We start from the raw sequence: 5,114 nt of genomic DNA, 5'->3' as shown, positions 1-5,114 counted from the left end.
GGGGTGAGGGCATGAGCGGGGGGGGGTGGAGGGGGATGTGGGGACAGGGACACATATGTAATATCTTAATCAATAAAAAATATATTAAAAATACAAAAAGATTCTACACCATAAAACCCTAGAGGAAAACATAGACAATAAAATCCCTAACATTTCCTGTAGTAATATTTTTTTTTTCGATATACCCACCTCCCTGGGAAGGGGAATACAGAAAAAATAAACAAATAGGGCTATTTCAAACTAAAAATTTTTGCAGAACAAAGGAAACTATCAACAAAATGAAAAGACAACCCACTGAATGGGAGAACATATTTGCCAATGATACCTATGATAAGGAGTTAATTTCCAAATTTTATAAAGAACTTACATAACTCACCCAGCCAGCATGGCTCTGTGGTTGAGCATTGACCTATGAACCAGGAGGTCAAGGTTTGATTCCGTCAGGGCACATACCTGGGTTGCAGGCTCGATTCCCAGTGGGGGGCATACAGGAGGCAGCTAATCAATGTTTCTATCTCTCTGTCCCACTCCCTTCCTTTCTGAAATCAATAAAAAAATATTTTTTTTAAAAAAAGAACTTCTGCAACTCAACACCAAGAAAGCCCAACCAATCCAATTTAAAAATGGGCTAAATAAATACTCCTACAAAGAGAACATACAGATGGCCAATAGACATATGAAAGATGTTCAATGTCACTAATCAGAATAATGCAAATTAAAATAACATTGAGATACCATCTCACACCTGTCAGAATGGCTATCATCAATAAATGAACAAACAACAAGTGTTGGCAAGGATGTGGAGAAAAGGGAACCCTCATACACTGTTGATGGGAATGTATATCGGTGCAGCCACTGTGGAAAACAATATAGTTTCCTCAAAAAATTAAAAATGGAACTGCCTTATTACCCAACGATTTCACTATGGGAAAAAACTGAAGAAACCTGAAATACTAATTTGAAAGAACATATGCACCCCTATGTTCATTGCAACATTAATTATAATAGCCAAGATTTGGAACAACCCCAGTCCTCATCAGTAGATGAGTAGATAAAAAAAGTTGTTTTACGTTTATAGAATGGAATACTACTCAGCCATAAAAAAGGGTGAAATCTTACCCTTTGCGACAGTATTGCTGAACCTGGAGAGTATTATGCTAAGTGAAATCAGCCCATCAGAGTAAGACAAATACCATAAGATTTAACTTAGATATGGAATCTAATGAACAAAATAAAAAAAGAAATAGAAACAGACTTATAGAGAAAACAAACTGATGGCTCTCAGCGGTGTGGGGTTTGGGAGCTTGGTGAAATAGATAAGGGATTAAGGCAAAAAAAAAAAAACCCTCATAGACACTGACAATAGTATGGTGATTACAAGAGGGAAAGGGGATTGGGGGAGATAGAAGAGAGTAAAGGGGGGATAAATGATGATAGAAGACTTGCCTTTGGGTGGTGGACACACAGTAAAATATACAGGTGATATATTGTAGAATTGTACACTTAAAACATATATTATTATTTTTTGTTAATCCTCACCTAAGAATATTTTTCCTTTAATTTTTTAAGAGATAGTAGAAGGGAGGGGGAGAGACAGAGAGAGATCAATGTGGAGAGTTACATCAATTAGTTGCCTCCTGCACGTGCCCTGACTGGTGCTGGGGATTGAGCCTGCAACTGAAGTACATGGCCTTGACCAGGAATCAAACCCGCAACCTTTCAGTCTACGTGCCAATGCTCTAATCACTGAGCCAAACCTACCAGGGCAAAACTTAAAAAAGAAGTTTTATCATTTTATTAACTAATAGAGGCCCAGTGCATGAAATTCTTGACCAGGGGGGCGGGGGGAGAAGTGGGGAGAGTCCCTCAGCCCAGCCTGCACCCTCTCCGATCGGGACCCCTCCAGTGATGTCTGATGGCAGGATCGGGCCTAAACTGGCAGTCGGACATCCCTCTCGCAATCCGGGACCACTAGCTCCTAACCACTCGCTTGCCTGGCTGCCCGATCACCCCTAACCACTCTGCCTGCCAGCCTGATGCCCCTAACTGCTCCCCCGCTGGCCTGATTGCCCCTAACTGCCTCTGCCTCAGCCCCCACCACCATGGCTTTGTCCGGAAGGACATCCAGAAGATGTCTGGTCTAATTAGCATATTACCCTTTTATTAGTATAGATGTCACCCCAATAAGTCCAACAAAATTTAAAAAATAAAATGCCTAGAAAATAAGTAATTTTTCTATCATTTTATCTCATTCTTTTATAACTTCTATGTTGTGTGGTTTTTATTTTTTAATTGATTTCAGAAAGGAATAGAAAGATAGAAACATCAATGATGAGAGAGAATCATTGATCGGCTGCCTCCTACACACCCTCCACTGGGGATTGAGCCAGCAACCCAGGCATGTGCCTTTGACCAGAATCGAACCCGCAACCTTTCAGTCCTCAGGCCAATGCTCTATCCACTGAGCCAAACTGACTAGGGCTATGTTGTGTAGTTTTTTTAAAAAAATACATTTTTATTGATTTTAGAGAGAGAGGAAGGGAGAGGGAGACAGAGAGAGAAACATCAATGCAAGAGTAAAAACATTGATCCACTGTCTCCTGCCCACACCCCAACCAGAGAGCAAACCTGCAACCTGGGCATGTGCCCTGAACCAGCGACCTTTCAGTGCACAGGACTACACTCAACCAACGGAGCCACACTGGCCAGGAATTGTGTATGTTTTATATTACTATTAATACTGATAAATCATGTCTATTTTTCCCCCTTTAAACTGCAAAGGGAATGTCATCAAGAAACTTGGAGGTGACTAAATGGTGAAAACAGAATTTTTAACTTAAAACTCCAGACTCGAGTGATCTCTGTTGCTCATTTAAAAACTGCCCAATAACTTGTCATCAATACAATGGGTTCTCCACCCATTATGGGGCAGGTGAGGGTGGAATATAAGTGATCTTTGGAGCATTTGAGAATCCTTAACACTGTTAGAAATTCTGTGATCATGTTAATGTGCACTTGCTGCACAGACAGTCCATACATCTCATCAGATTTTCAAGGGATCTTTTTCCAACAGGATAAGAATTACTGATATAGAGGTGTTAGACCATTAATGATGCAAGGTATTTTTCTGATAAGAAATTAACCTTTTGTGACCTTTATAAAACAATCTGTATGTTTTATATGTCCAAACATGTATACCGTTAAAAAAAAACAACCCCACAGAACTCAATATATGTCTAGATAGTTTAAGTGCATTCTAACTGTCCAAAGGAAGGCTGCATTTGTCTCTGGAGATAGCCTTTCTGAGGATAATTTCCTTCTCAAGGATTTTATCAATAGTACTTTATTATATGTATGTTGTCCAGACAAGAAAGAATTTTATAAATGTTGTCATTAACATGTCTTTGAGGCTTTGACACATTTTGGGGCAGTGGTACTTTAGGAATAAGAACTTGAATTCAGTGTCTAAACTTTTTTCGTCAGAAATTGCTCACATATTCTAACTTTTGTTTGGCAGGCCATTGTACTATGTTTCTCTGAATGATGAGATGCTTCTGTCCCCATGTGACACCATGTCATCTCCAAGGCCCACAATCAAATGCCACAGCAGCAGAATACACTGTATCTATCTCTCACGCTGTTTTATCGGGTTTTCTTGCAGCCTTTACTTTAGACCACCTTCAGCTGTTACTGGACTTATCTTTTCAATTACCATTTCAGTCTTTTATTTGTGGGAGACCATTTCTAGTTCTACTTGCATGTCATCTCCCACCAGATTCTTACTTCAGGTTGAGTACAAAAAAGTGCAATCTGCTATTGTCTTATTTCAGTAATTTTCACATGCTTAGAGTTTTATGCAAATTCAAGAGAAGAGTAGACAATAAGCCAGAAACATGTAAAACCAGAAACAATCACTACAATTACATTAGATGACCCTTTAAGGAAATTGAGAGAAATCATCTGCTTTTGGTGGAGGAAGGAGAGTCAGTGTCTCCATAGGTAGGGATACAATACATTCCACAACAATATGGCTTCGGTTTAGGTTTCATCACAGAAAATGATGGATAGGTACAACAAGAACAAGAAGTTTGGGAAAGGACTGCAAACGTCTGCATTCTGCATGGGGCAAGGTTTAGTGCTGGGCAGGAAGCTTTTATCTCCCCTTCAGATAAACTCAGCTGAACAGTCACTGACTTCAGTGAGTGCTGGGCATAAAGGAAAAGCCTGGAATTGTGCATATTAAATTGTTTATCTTAACAGAGACATTGTGATTCTGTTGGAATTTTACTTTTATGAAGACTATTTGGTGCCTTCTGGTAACAGACTTTCTTTAAATATGGAGGGAGGGGTGTTTAGGGATTTGCTGACAAGGGAAAAGAAGATCATAACATATAACATTTTTTGTTTGTTTACTACTTAGGACTTAGAGTTGGGGGGGAATGTCGGAATCTTAAAGAGCTTGACATTTCACACTTTAGCTATATTTTGTTGAACTACTTTAAAAATATGCCCACCTATCAGGGGCATTTGTCTTTATATGACACCTCAGTTTTATGGTGTGATTTTATTTACTGACTTTAATGACTGCAACCACCATTACTTGATATTCTGCAGGTCCTATGGCCTATATCAATGTTTATTGTTTTCCTAAGAACTTAAGACCAGAATGGTGAGCTATTATTTCTAATGCTAACATAATAAATGACTATTTATCAAGTGAAGAACATAATTAAATAGTGAAAACAAGTCGGGCCACCATGGCTCAGTGGTTGAGCATCAACCTATGAACCAAGAGGTCACAGTTTGATTCCCCGTCAGGGCCTATGCCCCGGTTGTGGACTCAATTTTCAGTGTGGGTTGTGCAGGAGGCAGCTGATCAATGATTTTCCCTCACCATTGATGTTTCTATCTCTCTCTCCCTCTCCCTTCCTCTCTGAAATCAATAAATATATATGTTTTTTAAAAATAGTGAAAGCAAAATACAATAATCTAGATTAGTGACTATTCTTTTAAACAGCCTTAAAATGCTAATATTACTGGTTTGAGCTGTCACGGACTATATATCTTCCTTGGAATGGTAACACCACAACTTTTACAAGTCACTGCTTTAAAAA

The sequence above is a fragment of the Myotis davidii genome, unplaced genomic scaffold (assembly GCF_000327345.1).
Source record: "Myotis davidii unplaced genomic scaffold, ASM32734v1 scaffold83, whole genome shotgun sequence".
Classification (NCBI taxonomy): Eukaryota; Metazoa; Chordata; class Mammalia; order Chiroptera; family Vespertilionidae; genus Myotis; species Myotis davidii.
Note: the sequence above shows the minus strand (reverse complement) of the source record.